We start from the raw sequence: 20,335 nt of genomic DNA, 5'->3' as shown, positions 1-20,335 counted from the left end.
AAACGTATGATTGGATCAAGGAAGAGATCCATCGTTTGCTTAAAGCTAATTTTATTAGGCCTTGCAGGTATGCCGAGTGGATTTATAACATTGTCCCAGTGGAGAAGAAAGGATCCGGCAAGTTGAGGGTGTGCATTGACTTCAGAGATTTGAATAGGGCTACACCCAAAGATGAGTATCACATGACAATAGCCGATATGCTTATAATGATGCCTCTGGATATATGGTTATTAGCTTTTTAGATGGTAATGCCAGATACAATCAAATTTTTATGACCGAAGAGGACATGTCCAAGACAGCTTTTCGTTGCCCTGGTTTTATTGGTTTATTCGAGTGGATAGTGATGACATTCCGATTAAAAAATGCTGGCGCCACATATCAAAGGGCTATGAATTTGATTTTTCATGATTTACTCGGTGTCATACTTGAGGTTTATATTGATGATATTATTGTCAAATTGGATGCTTTTGAGTCTCACTTGGCCGATTTGCATTTAGCCTTTGAAAGAATGAAAAAGTATGGACTGAAGATGAATCCTTTGAATTCTGCATTCAGCGTATCGACTAGCAAGTTTTTGGGTTTCATTATCCATGAAGATGGCATAGAGATTTATCCCAAAAAGATAGAGGCCATACAGAAAGTAGAGGCTCCAACATGCAAGAGAGATATGCAAAAGTTCCTTGGCAAGGTCAATTACTTGAGGAGGTTCATAGCTAATCTGTCAGGGAAGGTTGATGTGTTTACTCCTGTCCTTCGGTTAAAGAATGATGCTGATTTCACTTGGGGAGAAAAACAGCAAGAAGCATTTGATATGATCAAGAATTATTTGTGCACTCCTCCGGTGATGAAAGCACCCAAGCATAGGGAACCCTTCAGGCTTTACATTGCAGCAGAGGAAGGAGTTATTGGTGCTGTTCTGACTCAAGAAACCGAAGGAAAAGAGCATGCCATCACTTATTTGAGTTGTCGCTTATTGGACACTGAGACAAGGTATACATTTATTGAAAAATTATGTCTATGTTTATATTATGCTTGCACATAATTGAGACATTATTTAGTGCCGAGTGCTTACGCAGTAGCCTGTCAGACCGATGTCATTAAATACATGTTGCATAGATCAATTCTCAGTGGTAGAATTGGCAAATTGGCTTATGCTTTGATTGAATATGATTTGGCTTATGAATCTCTAAAATCCATGAAAGGCCAAATCATTGATAATTTTATTGTTGAACATCGGATTGATGACAAGCATGATGTTGATATAAACCTTGTCTCACTAGTACCGTGGAGATTATATTTTGATGGTTCGGTTTGTAGCAATGGCCAAGGTGTTGGTATTGTTTACATATCCCCTCATGGTGCTGTTTTTGAATCCTCATGCCGCTTAGAATATTTTTGTACAAACAATCAGGACGAATATGAGGCATTATTATTCGGCCTAGAGATGTTACTTGCTATAGGTGTTACACATATTGAGGCTTATGGTGATTCGTTATTAGTAGTGCAACAAATATCCAAAGTCTTTCAATGTTTTGACGAATCGCTTAATGTTTATCTTGATAAATGTCTAGATATAATTTCTACTTTGGATTATTTTAGCATTGCTCATATATCTAGACATGACAATTGGAAAGCAAATGAGTTGGCACAACAAGCATCTGGCTATCATGTTGGTCATGGCATGTTTCATATTTCTGAAAAGCCGATGTCTAGTCTTGCCAACATAGGCGAGGCCGAACCGGAGCCCACCGTTTCAGCCACTGATGAAATATTCAATGCAGGAGAAAATCAAGACTGGAGGAAACCCATTGTTGATTATTTGTGTGATCCTAGTAGAAGGGTGGACAGGGCTGTTCGGCGTATGGCTTTTAAATACACAATGAGAGATGATGGTCTCTATCACCAAACGGTTGATGATGTTCTTCTAAAGTGCTTGGATGAGGACCAAGCAAGAGTTGCTATGGGGGAGGTCCACGAAGGTATTTGTGGCACTCATCAGTGGGCTCCCAAGATGAAATGGTTGCTACGACGTGCTGGATTTTATTGGCCGACTATGATTAATGATTGCTTCAGATATTACAAAAGATGTGAAGCTTGTCAAAAAATTGGTGATATTCAGTTGGCTCCTGCTGCTATGTTACATCCCATTATCAAGCCGTGGCCTTTCAGAGGATGGGTTTAGACTTTATTGGACAAATTCATCCGTCTTCCTCAAAGGGGCATCGGTTCGTATTGGTGGCAACTGATTACTTCACTAAATGGTCTGAAGCAGTACCTCTCAAGAACATGGCACATTCAGAGGTAATTAAATTCATAACCGAGCATATTATTCATAGATTCAGCATTCCTCAAATGTTGACTACAGATCAAGGCTCATCTTTTATGTCACACCAAGTCAGAGAATTTGCCGAATCTTATAACATAAAGTTGCTCAATTCCTCTCCATATTATGCTCAAGCCAATGGACAAGCTGAGTCTAGCAATAAAATTTTAATTAAACTCATCAAGAAAAAGATTAAGGATAATCCAAGGACATGTCATGAGTTGCTGTCTGAGGCTTTGTGGGCACATAGGATCTCAAGGCATGGTGCTACGAAGGTGACTCCATATGAGATAGTATATGGTCAAGAGGCTGTTTTACCGGTGGAAGTAAATTTCAATGTGATGTCTACTATACAACCTTCTTCTTGTAGACTTTGTTGGGCCTCCAAGTGCAGATGTTTGTAGGACAGTAGCAAATTTCCCTCAAGTGGATGACCTAAGGTTTATCAATCCGTAGGAGGCGTAGGATGAAGATGGTCTCTCTCAAGCAACCCTGCAACCAAATAACAAAGAGTCTCTTCTGTTCCCAACACACCCAATACAATGGTAAATTGTATAGGTGCACTAGTTCGGCAAAGAGATGGTGATACAAGTGGTATATGGATGGTAGATAAAGGTTTTTGTAATCTGAAAATATAAAAACAGCAAGGTAACTAATGATAAAAGTGAGCACAAACGGTATTGTAATGCTAGGAAACAATGCCTAGGGTTCATACTTTCACTAGTGCAAGTTCTCTCAACAATAATAACATAATTGGATCACATAACTATCCCTCAACATGCAACAAAGAGTCATTCCAAAGACACTAATAGCGGAGAACAAACGAAGAGATTATGGTAGGGTACGAAACCACCTCAAAGTTATTCTTTCCAATCAATCCGTTGGGCTATTCCTATAAGTGTCACAAATAGCCCTAGAGTTTGTACTATAATAACACCTTAAGACACAAATCAACCAAAACCCTAATGTCGCCTAGATACTCCAATGTCACCTCAAGTATCCGTGGGTATGATTATACGATATGCATCACACAATCTCAGATTCATCTATTCAACCAACACATAGAACCTCAAAGAGTGCCCCAAAGTTTCTACCAGAGAGTCAAGACGAAAACGTGTGCCAACCCCTATGCATAGGTTCATGGGCGGAACCCGCAAGTTGATCACCAAAACATACATCAAGTGGATCAACAGAATACCCCATTGTCACCACGGGTATCCCACGCAAGACATACATCAAGTGTTCTCAAATCCTTAAAGACTCAATCCGATAAGATAACTTCAAAGGGAAAACTCAATCCATTACAAGAGAGTAGAGGGGAAGAAACATCATAAGGTCCAACTATAATAGCAAAGCTTGCGATACATCAAGATCGTATCACCTTAAGAACACGAGAGAGAGAGAGAGAGATCAAACACATAGCTACTGGTACATACCCTCAACCCCAAGGGAGAACTACTCCCTCCTCGTCATGGAGAGCACCGGGATGATGAAGATGGCCACCGGAGAGGGATTCCCCCTCCGGCAGGGTGCCGGAACGGGTCTAGATTGGTTTTCGGTGGCTATGGAGGTTTCTGGCGGCGGAACTCCCGATCTATTGTGCTCTCCAAAGCTTTTAAGGTATATGGGTATATATGGGAGGAAGAAGTACATCGGTGAACCTCCGGGCTGTCCCCGAGGAAGGTGGGCGCGCCCCCTCCCTCGTGGGCAGCCCGGGACTCTCCTGGTCCAACTCTGATACTCCGTGGGCTTCTTCTGGTCCAAAAATAAGTTCCGTGAAGTTTCAGGTCAATTGGACTCTTTTTGATTTTCCTTTTCTGCGATACTCTAAAACAAGGAAAAAACAGAAACTAGCACTGGGCTCTAGGTTAATAGGTTAGTCCCAAAAATCATATAAAATAGCATATAAATGCTTATAAAACATCCAAGGTTGATAATATAATAGCATGGAACAGTCAACAATTATAGATACATTGGAGATGTATCAGCATCCCCAAGCTTAATTCCTGCTCGTCCTCGAGTAGGTAAATGATAAAAATAGAATTTTTGATGTGGAATGCTACCTAACATATTTATCCATGTAGTTCCCTTTATTATGGCAAGAATATTCAGATCCATAAGAATCAAGACAAAAGTTTAATATTGACATAAAAATAATAATACTTCAAGCATACTAACCAAGTAATCATGTCTTCTCAAAATAACATGTCCAAAGAAAGCTATCCCTACAAAATCATATTGTCTGGCTATGCTCTATCTTCACCACACAAAATATTTAAATTATGCACAACCCCGATGACAAGGCAAGCAATTGTTTCATACTTTGGATGTTATCAAAAAAATTCAATCTTCATGCAATATATGAGTGTGAGCCATGGACGTATCACTATAGGTGGAATAGAATGGTGGTTGTGGAGAAGACAAAAAGGAGAAGATAGGCTCACATCAACTAGGCATATCAATGGGCTATGGAGATTCCCATCAATAGATATCAATGTGAGTGAGTAGGGATTGCCATGCAACTGATGCAATAGAGCTATAAATGTATGAAAGATCAACAAAAGAAACTAGTGGTATGCATCCAACTCGCTTGCTCACGAAGACCTAGGGCATTTTGAGGAAGCCCATCATTGGAATATACAAGCCACGTTTTATAATGAAAGATTCCCACTAGTATATGAAAGTGACAACATAGGAGACTCTCTATCATGAAGATCATGGTGCTAATTTGAAGCACAAGTGTGGTAAAAGGATAGTAGCATTGCCCCTTCTCTCTTTTTCTCTCATTTGTTTATTTTTTTATTTGGGCCTTTTCTCTTTTTTATGGCCTCTTTTTTTCTCTTTTTTATTTTTATTTTTCATCCGGAGTCTCATCCCGACTTATGGGGGAATCATAGTCTCCATCATCCTTTCCTCACTGGTACAATGCTCTAATAATGATGATCATCACACTTTTATTTACTTACAACTCAAGAATTACAACTCGGTACTTAGAACAAAATATGACTCTATATGAATGCCTCCAGCGCTGTACCGGGATGTGCAATGACTAAAGAGTGACATGTATGGAAGAATTATGAACGGTGGCTTTGCCACAAATACGAAGTCAACTACATGATCATGCAAAGCAATATGACAATGATGAAGCGTGTCATAATAATGGAACGGTGGAAAGTTGCATGGCAATATATCTCGGAATGGCTATGGAAATGCCATGATAGGTAGGTATGGTGGCTGTTTTGAGGAAGGTATATGGTGGGTTTATGGTACCAGCGAAAGTTGCGCGGTACTAGAGAGGCTAGCAATGGTTGAAGGGTGAGAGTGCGTATAATCCGTGGACTCAACATTAGTCATAAAGAAATCACATACTTATTGCAAAAATCCATTAGTTATCGAAACAAAGTACTACGCGCATGCTCCTAGGGGGATAGATTGGTAGGAAAAGACCATCGCTCGTCCCCGACCACCACTCATAAGGAAGACAATCAATAAATAAATCATGCTCCGACTTCATCACATAACGGTTCACCATATTGAAAGCTACGGGAATCACAAACTTTAACACAAGTATCTCTAAAATTCACAACTACTCAACTAGCATGACTCTAATATCACCATCTTTATATCTCAAAACAATCATCAAGTATCAAACTTCTCATAGTATTCAATACACTTTATATGAAAGTTTTTATCATATCCCTCTTGGATGCCCATCATATTTGGACTAGTTTCATAACCAAAGCAAACTACCATGCTGTTCTAAAGGCTCTCAAAATAATATAAGTGAAGCATGAGAGTTCATATATTTCTATAAAATAAAACCACTGCCCTGCTCTAAAAGATATAAGTGAAGCACTAGAGCAAATGACAAACTACTCCAAAAGATATAAGTGAAGATCAATGAGTAGTTGAATAATTATGCAACTATGTGAAGAATCTCTAACATTTAATAATTTCAGATCTTGGTATTTTATTCAATCAGCAAGCAAAGCAAAATAAAATGACATTCTAAGAATGGCAGACATCATGTGAAGAAGCAAAAACTTAGGATCAACCGAAACTAACCGATAGTTGTTGAAGAAGAAAGGTGGGATGCCAACCGGGGCATCCCCAAGCATAGACGCTTGAGACTTCTTGAAATATTATCTTGGGATGCCTTGGGAATCCCCAAGCTTGAGCTTTTGTGTCTCCTTACTTCCTCTCATATCACGGTCTCCCTAAATCTCAAAAGCTTCATCCACACAAAACTCAACAAGGACTCATGAGATAAGTTAGTATAAATCAATGCAAAAACCTTATCATCCTCTACTATAGAAAATCACAAAAATTATTATTAAACATTGCATACTAAATGCCTCTACATATTTAATAGTCCTATTCTCAAATAGAATCATTAAAGAAACAAACATATGCAAACAGTGCAAGCATAACAACAATCTGCCTAAACAGGACAGTCTGTAAAGAATGAAGCTAGACCCATACTTCCATAACTCCAAAAATTATGAAAGAAAATTCTCACTGTAGTAAATTTATCAGATCTTAATATGCAACAGGTTTCAACATTTTATCACATTCTTACTTTTCTAGGGAATTATTGCAACAGCGGTAAACTTTCTGTTTTCAAACAGCAACATGAAGACTTGTAAAATAGACATTGTAAAGGCTATCAATGCCACTTTTATTGAAATAAAAGATGCAAAAAATTGTTATAAATAACAGCAAGAAAATCCTAACAAAATAAATTGACGCTCCAAGCAAAACACATATCATGTGGTAAATAAAAATATAGCTCCAAGTAAAGTTACCGATGGAAGTAGACGAAAGAGGGGATGCCTTCCAGGGCATCCCCAAGCTTAGGCTTTTGGTTGTACTTTAATATTACCTTGGGGTGCCTTGGGATCCCCAAGCTTAGGCTCTTTCCACTCCTTATTCCATAGTCCGTCGAATCTTTAGCCAAAACTTGAAAACTTCACAACACAAAACTTAACAGAAAACTCATAAGCTCTGTTAGCGAAAGAAAACAAAACATTACTTCAAGGTACTGTAATGAACTCATTCTTTATTTATATTGGTGTTAAACCTACTCTATTCCAACTTATCTATGGTTTATAAACTCTTTTACTAGCCATAGATTCATCAAAATAAGTAAACAACACATGAAAAACAGAATCTGTCAAAAACAGAACAGCCTGTAGTAATCTGTAACTAACGCAAACTTCTGGGACTCATAAAATTCTCAAATAAATTGGTGGACCTGAGTAATTTATCTATTAATCATATTCAAGAAGAATTAACTAAATATAACTCTCCAATAAAAATGGCAGCAATTCTCGTGAGCGCTAAAGTTTCTATTTTTTACAGCAAGATCAACAAGACTTTCCCCAAGTCTTCCCAACGGTTCTACTTGGCACAAACACTAATTTAAACATAAAAAACACAACCATAACAGAGTCTAGATAAATTATTTATTACTAAACAGGAACAAAAATAAATTTGGGTTGCCTCCCAACAAGCGCCATCGTTTAACGCCCCTAGCTAGGCATGATGATTTCAATGATGCTCACATAAAGGATGAGAATTGTAACATAAAGAGAGCATCATGAACAATATGGCTAGCACATTTAAGTCTAACCCACTTCCTATGCATAGGGATTTTGTGAGCAAACAACTTGTGGAACAAGAATCAACTTGCATAGGAAGGTAAAACAAGCATAACTTCAAAACTTTAAACACATAGAGAGGAAACTTGATATTATTGCAATTCCTACAAGGATAAGTTCCTCCCTCATAATAGTTTTCAGTAGCATCATGTGACGCCCCCGATTTGACCGTACACTAATCATACACGCAAACGTGTACGATCAAGATCAGGGACTCATGGGAAGATATCACAACACAACTCTACAAATAAAATAAGTCATACAAGCATCATATTACAAGCCAGGGGCCTCGAGGGATCGAATACAAGAGCTCGATCATAGACGAGTCAGCGGAAGCAACAATATATGAGAACAGCCATAAGTTAAACAAGTTTGCCTTAAGAAGGCTAGCACAAACTGGGATACAGATGGAAAGAGGCACAGGCCTCCTACCTGGGATCCTCCCAACTACTCCTGGTCGTCATCAGCGGGCATCACGTAGTAGTAGGCACCTCCGGTGTAGTAGGAGTCGTCGTCGAAGGTGGCGTCTGGCTCCTGGGCTCCAACATCTGGTTGCGACAACCAGGTAGAAGGGATAGGGGGAAAAGAGGGAGAAAGCAACCGTGAGTACTCATCCAAAGTACTCGCAAGCAAGGAGCTACACTACATATGTATGCATTGGTATCAACTGGAATAAGGATATTATATGTGGACTGAACTGCAGAAAGCCGGAATAAGGGGGGATAGCTAGTCCTTTCGAAGACTACGCTTCTGGCAGCCTCCGTCTTGCAGCATGTAGAAGAGAGTAGACTGAAGTCCTCCAAGTAGCATCGCATAGCATAATCCTAACCGATGATCCTCCCCTCGTCGCCCTGTGAGAGAGCGATCATCGGTTGTATCTGGCACTTGGAAGGGTGTGTTTTATTAAGTATCCGGTTCTAGTTGTCATAAGGTCAAGGTACAACTCCAAATCGTCCTGTTACCGAAGATCACGGCTATTCGAATAGATTAACTTCCCTGCAGGGGTGCACCACATACCCCAACACGCTCGATCCCATTTGGCCGGACACACTTTCCTGGGTCATGCCTGGCCTCGGAAGATCAACACGTCGCAGCCCCACCTAGACCAACAGAGAGGTCAGCACGCCGGTCTAAACCTAAGCGCCTAGGGGTCTGGGACCATCGCCCTTAGCACACCTGCACGTTGCGAACACGGCCGAAAGCAGACCTAGCCTAGTGGCCTTCCAGTCCAATCCGGCGCGCGCCACTCAGTCGCTGACGTCACGAAGGCTTCGGCTGATACCACGACGCCGGGATACCCATAACTACTCTCGCGTAGATGGTTAGTGCGTATAGACCAAATGGCCAAGCTCAGATCAAATACCCAGATCTCGTTAAGCATGTTAAGTATCCGCGAACGCCGACCAGGGCCAGGCCCACCTCTCTCCTAGGTGGTCGGAACCTGCCCTGTCGCTCCGCCTCAAAGATCCACTCGCGGGTGCTCCTACGAGCCGACCCGTCTTTAATCACCACATGTATCATGTATAAAGTAAATAATATATACCCGTGATCACCTCCCGAGTGATCACGGCCCGATAGTATAGCACAGCAGACGGACAAGAATGTAGGGCCACAGATGGAAATACTAGCACCCTATACTAAGCAAGTAGGATTGGAGGTAAAGCTATCAACAGTAGTAGCAAGGACAGGCTATGCATCAGGATAGGATTAACGGGAAGCAGTAACATGCTACACTACTCTAATGCAAGCAGTATAGAGAAGAGTAGGCGATATCTGGTGATCAAAGGGGGGGCTTGCCTGGTTGCTCTGGCAAGAGAGAGGGATCGTCAACTCCGTAGTCGTACTGGGTAGCAGTGGCGTCGGTCTCGGTGTCTAGCGAGAGAAGAGGGGGAAGAAACAATAAATATAATGCAAGCAAATGCATGATGATGCATGACATGACAAGTAACGGCGTTAGAGGTGCCCTAACGCGGTAGTAGGTGATACCGGTGAAGGGGGATAACATCCGGGAAAGTATCCCCGGTGTTTCGCGTTTTCGGGCAGAGGAGCCGGAGGGGGAAAGTTGCGAGTTTGACATGTTAGGTGTGCGTGGCGGACGAACGGGCTGCGTATCCGGATTCGTCTCGTCATTCTGAGCAACTTTCATGTAGAAAGTATTTTCATCCGAGTTACGGATTCAAAGATATGATTTTCTAAAGATTTTAATAATTTCTGGAATTTAATTAATTATTTAATTAATTCAAAAATAGATTTATGACATCAGCATGATGTCATGCTGACATCAGCAGTCAACAGGGGTTGACTGGGTCAAACTGACGCGTGGGTCCAGTGGGACCCACCTGTCATACTCTGTTAGGTTAAGTAGGGGTTTAGTTAAACTAATTACTGTTTAATTAAGCTAATAGGTTAATTAGATTAATTAATTAAGGTTAATTAAATTAATTAATTTAGTTAATTAATTAATTAATTAAATTTGTTTTTATTTTAACTATTGTTTTATTTATTTTTATATACCTTTTTTTAACGTTCTGGGGGGCGGGCCCCACTGTCATACGCCCCAGGGGGCCTAGCGGGTTCGGGCGCTATCGGGCGGGCGTTGGGCGCTGGGTGCGGGCGCCCATCGAGGAAGAGGGCGAGGCCGTGGCCTCGGCTGGGCACGCTCGCGTAGCAGGGGGGCCTCGGCCAGGGCGGTGCCGTGGTGGCCGGCAGGTTGGCCGCGGGGCAGATGCGGGCCGCCGCCAGCAAGGTCAGGCGGAGGCGGGTGCGGCCAGGGGGCAGCGCGGGCGCGTGGCCACACACGGGCGAGGGGCGACGGCGAGTGAGCGTCTGCGCGTGCGGAGCACGGCGACCGCGACGACGGGGAGAGAGGGAGAGGCCAGGGGGGTGCTCACGGCGCGGAGTAGGGTTCGGGGCAGCGGGCTCGGCGGAGGTCCGACGACGGAGAGGATAATGACGAAGTCGGCGGTGGTGGCGCGGGCTCCAGGCGGCGGTGTCCAATCGGCGAGGGACGGCGCGGATCGATCTGGCGGCTTCGGGGTTGGTGACGGGGCGAGGCGACGGCGGAGAGGACGGCGACATCGGGCGCGGTGGGGGCTCGGTGCTGCGAGTCGGGGAGGAGGACGAGGAAGCGAGGTCGGGCCGGCGAGTCGGAGCGACGGGCGCCGGCGGTGCGGCGACGAGAAAAGCCCCGGTCCAGATCGGATCGGGGGGGGGAGAGTGTAGTGGGGAGGGGCGAGTGGGGATCGTGGGATGGGGCGACGGGATCGGGGGCGAGCCCGATCCAGCTCGTGGGGGCGACGGGGGGGAAGTTGGAGGTTCTGTGGGTGGGGCTAGGGTTCGGTGGGGAGTGTGGGGGGGGGGGGGGTTAAGGGAGTGAGGGGGGCCGGATGGGCCAGTGGGCTGGCCGGAGGGGTCAGTGGGCCGGCCGGCTGGGCCGTTTGGCCCAGTTGGCCAGGGGGTTTCCCCCCTTTATTTATTTTGTTTGTTTTTCTTTTCTTATTTTTCCTTTTCTGTTTTAATTCATTTTAAAATATTCAGACACTTTCTAAATATATGTTTTCTTTATTATAATTACCCTTGTAATATTCGGCACCCATCGAACATTTTGTTTCAACTTTTGAAAACGTTTGTTGTTTGACATATTTAGAATTTAAATTTCAAAACGGTTTCGAATCATTACGGGGTTAGCAACAGTAACCGAGGCGACGTGGCATCATTAGCGGAGGGTTACTGTAGCCTAATTATCCGGGTGTCACAATTCTCCTCCACTACAAGAAATCTCGTCCCGAGATTTAAGAGGTGGTGTAAGGGGGAAATTTGTGGTTGTGGAATTCTAACGGATCTCCTCGGTCTTGGTTGCTCTTCTCAAAGAGGTCGATCCCTTACATGGACGTCTTCATTTCTCTGCTTCATCGCATGATGATGAAATTGTCGTCCTTTCTTCGGGGTTTCCTTTATGCTTATGAATAGGTAAGGGGTAGCTCGGCTACGACAGAAGGCTTAAGGGGTAATCGTCTGGGTTTTCCTGTGAATGAATAGATGAGTATATCTCGAGTTGAACAAATCGAGAGTAAGGTAAGAAGGTACAATAAGAAGTTTCAAGCAGATAGGCAATCGTCCATTGCCTGAAGCAGAGTGCGAAAGGGGTTCATAGTAGCGAGAGTAAGTATTGCGTCTGATACCAGAATAGATCACTAGGACGGTGGCCCGTGAATTACATACAAGGCCACGCGCGAGGAATAACTTTGGGAATAGGGGGTGTACGGGACAGTCAGGTTTCGATCCTGTGGAACTGTGGGTTATGGGCCCACCATGTGGTTTTTTTAATAGGAGCAGTGACATCTTGCACGGTCATGATAGCAAGGCATGTCAGAGAGTACCATGTCAGTTATGTCGGCAACAACGTTGGTACCAAGGGCGAGGGATGAAGAGAACCATTTTCCTGCTCGTTGCATCGAGGCGGACCAATAGGCAAAGTTCTCGTCCATCGGTGGTTACCGAAATGTCACCAACAATAGTAAATGGGTCTTACTGGCAGAGTTGTACCACGAGGTGCTTACATAAGCACTGAATTATTACTGCTTAGATCATATAGATCACAAGAAACGTTAACAGAACCAATGGAAAGGAAAATATGGTTATCAGATTAAGCAGAACAATGGAAAGAAAATGTGTTTAAACACATATTTCAAGGTTATATCCTTCCCAAGGACAAGTAGAGCATGATATCCATGACAGGATAGAAACTAGAAAACCTTTTATGTAAGGGGAGAGGAATTTCATGACATTATCCATACAACGTTGTCTGGATAATTGAGCAAGAAATATTTAGCATCGGGCTTCAAATGTTCTTGTTGAAAATCGGAGTACCACAGACATGCTTCGAGATAGCATTGACATGGTTATCAAGCAAGGGTCAGAATTTGGATGCACAAAGGATCCATCAGGAACAACTTATAGAATAATTCTTTTAATTTCCTCAAGGAAGAATGGTTAAACTTGCTAAACAAGAAACTATAATAACAAGTCCTCCGGCCAGGTGTGATAGGCATGACATCACCTTACCGATATATAAGGACCAATGTTATAACTCTTGGAAATGTCCCAACCATCATATCTGACCGAGATTCAGATCCGATAGGTGTCATGATACCTCAGACTCAGGATGTCCGAGAAGAAAAGGTGCAACACAAATTGTCGAGACGACATTGTAAGATTCTTGGGAATTGAACTGTGGAAGCAAGTTCCGAATCATGAGTTCATTATTAAATCAAGGATAGAATGAGGAGGTGGCTGATGGAATCAGCAACAATTCATCGAGATTAACAAAAGATGGATTTCCACAATTAAGTGAACAAGGAGATAACATTTGTCAGATCGAATGATATAAGGAAGTATGCTCACAGAAAACATACACAATTAAACATTGGTTGAAAGGTGCGCCCAAAATATGGGTTGGGTTGCACGACCAATGTCAGAATGGTGATTCAATAATCAATAGTCTAAGAACGAACGGCCGACCATTAACTTCAAAGCAATAGGGTTGATAGAAGTGTAGAATCCAAACAACACCGTTCACTTGTTGGTACCCCGGTTGGAACCAACAGGAGGACCAAGAAGAATGGTGATGGCGAGAAGTATCATTATAGCAAGAATTCTTACGAGGTGGAGCAATCCTCACAACATTCTTGACATCAAGGAGGGTAATACTCCGCGGTAGAACATAACATAAGTTGGATAGCAAGGAACTCAAGGTACAACACAAAACAGGAACAAGTTTTGTGTTTGGAGGGAATGCAATAATGTTGTCGATGATAACACAAATCATCGAGGGCAAGGATATTATTTCTCATCATGAATTCATTTGATATCCTGGAAGAGCTCAAAATGCCGATGATGATCACGACACAATTTGTTGAGAGATTTCATGAAGATGTAATCGGTCGGCGATGACATCAAGTCAAATGAATGATGACGCGAAAGGTTATTGGAACCATGGGTACGACACAAAATTGAAATCAAGTTTGTTGTTTGAGGTGAAACAATAAGACAAGGAAGATCGATGTAAGCTTAGCCCATCATCGAAATTGTGCTCCGGAAAGAAGGACCAGGTAGCACAGTTAAAATTTGGCACGATAATGATATAGCCGAGTAGGCTCGGAATGACGTGATCGAGTTCAGACTCGTAAGTAATGAAGGTTACCAAGAGTTGTTGAATCGTAGTGCGGACTCAATTCAGTTGTCAGTGTCCTTGAGGGGTTCTAACAACTGAGAACCCGTTGGGAAAATGGAATCAGCAAGAATATTAGTTGATGACGAACTCATAAGAAGTTATGTATTCCGTGGTATCCTCGAGATACCAGGGGGTAATACTCGCCGACAGATCAAAGTAGAGGTTGGACTGGGGTATTGCTCTATAGAAGACAAGTGCTTAAACTTGCACGAGAAACGGTACCTAAAAGAGAACATGGTCGAAACCACGATTGCAAAAGGCCAGATCCCAGATATAATATGAACTTATACCAAGGAAGTAATTAATTTAAGAGGAGCTTTAATGATAAGATCTACATCGTGTCCATGGGCATGAACACAAAGTTCAAGGTCGACTCCCACTTCTTCAATGCATAACCTTACATTTACCTCCCCTTTTCGAAGTTGTAGTGTTGAAAAGTTATCTGACGAAGCGTCAGCAGGGTATAACCCGCATAAATTTTGAGGTCACACAAATTAAGGAAGGCATAGTTTCAACCCGTCAGGGTATCGTGGAAACATATACCACAAGCTTTGAGAGTAAATATTACCAGCTTGAAAGCAGAGCATGGTTGGCAAAACGAAAGGATACAAATTACCAAAGGCATTATGTATCGGAGAAAGAACTCACAAGGTGATTAATTATGAAGGACATGGTCGGATAATAATCCAACAGTGGATATGGTGATCCACAATGGAGCTGATGTGAGCATCAATACCCAATCAGAGGAAGAAGGAATGCAAATGCATCGTTTTACAGAACATCTGAATAATTCAACGTTTAAATAACAAAGGAATTATGATTTTCAAACCAAGGGACCAGGAGAAAACGCTCTGATCAAGGACGGACAAGTTAAATAGACTTAGGGGTACAATCGATGGCAATCTGATTGGCCGAGGACCAGCTCACATTTTAAATGACATCTGAGCTGGAAGGATGAATTCTATGATCTGAGTGAGGATTGCGAGCTTCGCAACATCTTGAGTCAATGGACTCAACATGATATTGACAAGGTTGCCAATAAGATTACTATACTTATGGGATTAACCATAATGCAAGCAAGCGAGAATTTCAAGAGCAATAGGCTGCTCGGGATTTTCGGAAGATCGAATGATATTTTGAAGTCTTTGGCGAAACACCTGAACAACTGGGAACGAGCGGATACTCGATAAGTGCGAGAATTATCCGTAGGGGTATTCAGGTGACAAAGAATAGCAAGGCAGTAAGCTCAAAGGATTCTCGAAAATACGACGAGTATTTCGGGGTATCTTGTAATAACAAGACCAACTAGGGATGTATGTAAGCATAACAACTGCAAGTATTTATCCATAAGGGTTGACGGTGGAAGGGGAGTTGTAAACGCGATGAACACAATTTCTCGGGTTAACAGCGGAGAGTATCTTCAGGGTCTTAACGTGCAGCAGACGATCATCAGTAATAAGGGGCTCTCCGGGTGAAAGTGATAACGAGATCCTAATGTTAGATTTAGCAAAATTCATTTAACCCCAGTAGAAGAGAGTTCAGAGTCCCAGGGGTAAAGGTCGAGGAGTAAAAGATCCTAGTACCACCCGATGGCGACGTGGGCCCGTAAGGCACACACCCAAGTTAGTAAAAGTTTTTGCAATGTCTAGACTCGACTTCGGCCAAGGAGTGTGGAAGGGGGTTCCTACAGGCAGTCGGCTCTGATACCAACTTGTGACGCCCCCGATTTGACCGTACACTAATCATACACGCAAACGTGTACGATCAAGATCAGGGACTCACGGGATGATATCACAACACAACTCTACAAATAAAATAAGTCATACAAGCATCATATTACAAGCCAGGGGCCTTGAGGGCTCCAATACAAGAGCTCGATCATAGACGAGTCAGCGGAAGCAACAATATCTGAGAACAGCCATAAGTTAAACAAGTTTGCCTTAAGAAGGCTAGCACAAACTGGGATACAGATCGAAAGAGGCGCAGGCCTCCTGCCTGGGATCCTCCTAACAACTCCTGGTCGTCGTCAGCGGGCATCACGTAGTAGTAGGCACCTCCGGTGTAGTAGGAGTCGTCGTCGAAGGTGGCGTCTGGCTCCTGGGCTCCAACATCTGGTTGCGACAACCAGGTAGAAGGGATAGGGGGAAAAGAGGGAGAAAGCAACCATGAGTACTCATCCAAAGTACTCGCAAGCAAGGAGCTACACTACATATGTATGCATTGGTATCAACTGGAATAAGGATATTATATGTGGACTGAACTGCAGAAAGCCGGAATAAGGGGGGATAGCTAGTCCTTTCGAAGACTACGCTTCTGGCAGCCTCCGTCTTGCAGCATGTAGAAGAGAGTAGACTGAAGTCCTCCAAGTAGCATCGCATAGCATAATCCTAACCGATGATCCTCCCCTCGTCGCCCTGTGAGAGAGCGATCACCGGTTGTATCTGGCACTTGGAAGGGTGTGTTTTATTAGTTATCCGGTTCTAGTTGTCATAAGGTCAAGGTACAACTCCAAATCGTCCTGTTACCGAAGATCACGGCTATTCGAATAGATTAACTTCCCTGCAGGGGTGCACCACATACCCCAACACGCTCGATCCCATTTGGCCGGACACACTTTCCTGGGTCATGCCCGGCCTCGGAAGATCAACACGTCGCAGCCCCACCTAGACCAACAGAGAGGTCAGCACGCCGGTCTAAACCTAAGCGCCTAGGGGTCTGGGACCATCGCCCTTAGCACACCTGCACGTTGCGAACACGGCCGAAAGCAGACCTAGCCTAGTGGCCTTCCAGTCCAATCCGGCGCGCGCCACTCAGTCGCTGACGTCACGAAGGCTTCGGCTGATACCACGACGCCGGGATACCCATAACTAGTCCCGCGTAGATGGTTAGTGCGTATAGACCAAATGGCCAAACTCAGATCAAATACCCAGATCTCGTTAAGCATGTTAAGTATCCGCGAACGCCGACCAGGGCCAGGCCCACCTCTCTCCTAGGTGGTCGGAACCTGCCCTGTCGCTCCGCCTCAAAGATCCACTCGCGGGTGCTCCTACGAGCCGACCCGTCTTTAATCACCACATGTATCATGTATAAAGTAAATAGTATATACCCGTGATCACCTCCCGAGTGATCACGGCCCGATAGTATAGCACAGCAGACGGACAAGAATGTAGGGCCACAGATGGACATACTAGCACCCTATACTAAGCAAGTAGATTTGCAGGTAAAGGTATCAACAGTAGTAGCAAGGACAGGCTATGCATCAGGATAGGATTAACGGGAAGCAGTAACATGCTACACTACTCTAATGCAAGCAGTATAGAGAAGAGTAGGCGATATCTGGTGATCAAAGGGGGGGCTTGCCTGGTTGCTCTGGCAAGAGAGAGGGATCGTCAACTCCGTAGTCGTACTGGGTAGCAGCGGCGTCGGTCTCGGTGTCTAGCGAGAGAAGAGGGGGAAGAAACAATAAATATAATGCAAGCAAATGCATGACGATGCATGACATGACAAGTAACGGTGTTAGAGGTGCCCTAACGCGGTAGTAGGTGATACCGGTGAAGGGGGATAACATCCGGGAAAGTATCCCCGGTGTTTCGTGTTTTCGGGCAGAGGAGCCAGAGGGGGAAAGTTGCGAGTTTGACATGTTAGGGGTGCGTGGCGGACGAACGGGCTGCGTATCCGGGTTCGTCTCGTCATTCTGAGCAACTTTCATGTAGAAAGTATTTTCATCCGAGTTACGGATTCAAAGATATGATTTTCTAAAGATTTTAATAATTTCTGGAATTTAATTAATTCAAAAATCGATTTATGACATCAGCATGATGTCATGCTGACATCAGCAGTCAACAGGGGTTGACTGGGTCAAACTGACGCGTGGGTCCAGTGGGACCCACCTGTCATACTCTGTTAGGTTAAGTAGGGGTTTAGTTAAACTAATTACTGTTAAATTAAGCTAATAGGTTAATTAGATTAATTAACTTAATTAATTTAGTTAATTAATTAATTAATTAAATTTGTTTTTATTTTAACTATTGTTTTATTTATTTTTATATACCTTTTTTTAACGTTCTGGGGGCGGGCCCACTGTCATAGGCCCCAGGGGGCCTAGCGGGTTCGGGCGCTATCGGGCGGGCGTTGGGCGCTGGGTGCGGGCGCCCATCGAGGGAGAGGGCGAGGCCGTGGCCTCGGCTGGGCACGCTCGCGTAGCAGGGGGGCCTCGGCCAGGGCGGTGCCGTGGTGGCCGGCAGGTTGGCCGCGGGGCAGATGCGGGCCGCCGCCAGCAAGGTCAGGCGGAGGCGGGTGCGGCCAGGGGGCAGCGCGGGCGCGTGGCCACGCACGGGCGAGGGGCGACGGCGAGTGAGCGTGTGCGCGTGCGGAGCACGGCGACCGCGACGACGGGGAGAGAGGGAGAGGCCAGGGGGGTGCTCACGGCGCGGAGTAGGGTTCGGGGCAGCGGGCTCGGCGGAGGTCGGGGAGGTCCGACGAGGGAGAGGATGAGGACGAAGTCGGCGGTGGTGGCGCGGGCTCCGGGCGGCGGTGTCCAATCGGCGAGGGGCGGCGCGGATCGATCTGGCGGCTTCGGGGTTGGTGACGGGGCGAGGCGACGGCGGAGAGGACGGCGACATCGGGCGCGGTGGGGGCTCGGTGCTGCGAGTCGGGGAGGAGGACGAGGAAGCGAGGTCGGGCCGGCGAGTCGGAGCGACGGGCGCCGGCGGTGCGGCGACGAGCGGCGTCAGGGGCGACGAGAAAAGCCCCGGTCCAGATCGGATCGGGGGGGAGAGCGTAGTGGGGAGGGGCGAGTGGGGATCATGGGATGGGGCGACGGGATCGGGGGCGAGCCCGATCCAACTCGTGGGGGCGACGGGGGGGAAGTTGGAGGTTCTGCGGGTGGGGCTAGGGTTCGGTGGGGAGTGTGGGGGGTTAAGGGAGTGAGGGGGGCCGGATGGGCCAGTGGGCTGGCCGGAGGGGTCAGTGGGCTGGCCGGCTGGGCCGTTTGGCCCAGTTGGCCAGGGGGTTTTCCCCCCCTTTATTTATTTTGTTTGTTTTTCTTTTCTTATTTTTCCTTTTCTGTTTTAATTCATTTTAAAATATTCAGACACTTTCTAAAAATATGTTTTCTTTATTATAATTACCCTTGTAATATTCGGCACCCATCGAACATTTTGTTTCAACTTTTGAAAACATTTGTTGTTTGACATATTTAGAATTTAAATTTCAAAACGGTTTCGAATCATTACGGGGTTAGCAACAGTAACCGAGGCGACGTGGCATCATTAGCGGAGGGTTACTGTAGCCTAATTATCCGGGCGTCACACATCATGAATTAATTCAACAATATAACCAGCACCTAAAGCATTCTTTTCATGATCTAAAATCATAGAAAATTTACTACTCTCTTCATAAGCAAAATTCTTCTCAATCGGAATAGTGGGAGTATCATAAGAGACCCGAATACTATAAATTGTTTCCACATTAAAAGAGTAATGTTCAGAAAAAGGGTAATCATAATCATGACAAGTTTTATAAATATAATCATCACTACTTTTTATAGCATAAGTATCATCACAATAATCATCATAGGTAGGAGGCATGCTATCATCATTATAAATTTGCATATCAACACTTGGGAGACTAAAAATATCATCTTCATTAAACGTAGCATCCCCAAGCTTGGGACAAACATTAATTGCAGCAAATATATTCACAAAAACATCATCGTAATCAAACATAGCATCCCCAAGCTTGGGCCTTTTCATATCATAAGCATAATCACTCTCATCATTAATAGTATGGATAGCACCAATAGTATAGCAATTATCATATTATTCCAAGCAAGTGACAAAAAGATTGTCAAGATCATAAGAAGTATCATTATCTTCCACAATTATATTTTCATGAGGCATAATAGTAATAGGAGCAGAATTATTTGGGGGAGATATCTTTTTACCTCTCTTCCTTTTTCTTTTCTTCTTCTTCACCACATCATGTGTGGGTTCAATCCTCCTTTTGGAGCTCCTTATTAATGAGATTGGTTGAATAGGAGGCTCCTCCTCGTTACCTGATTCATCATAAGAAATAATAGGATGGTATTGGGAAGTCTATTCCCTTTCATTAGTATTCTCT

The sequence above is a fragment of the Triticum urartu genome, chromosome 7A (assembly GCF_056163025.1).
Source record: "Triticum urartu cultivar PI428250 chromosome 7A, HENAU_Tu73, whole genome shotgun sequence".
NCBI classification, from domain to species: Eukaryota; Viridiplantae; Streptophyta; class Magnoliopsida; order Poales; family Poaceae; genus Triticum; species Triticum urartu.
This window is presented reverse-complemented; position numbering follows the sequence as displayed.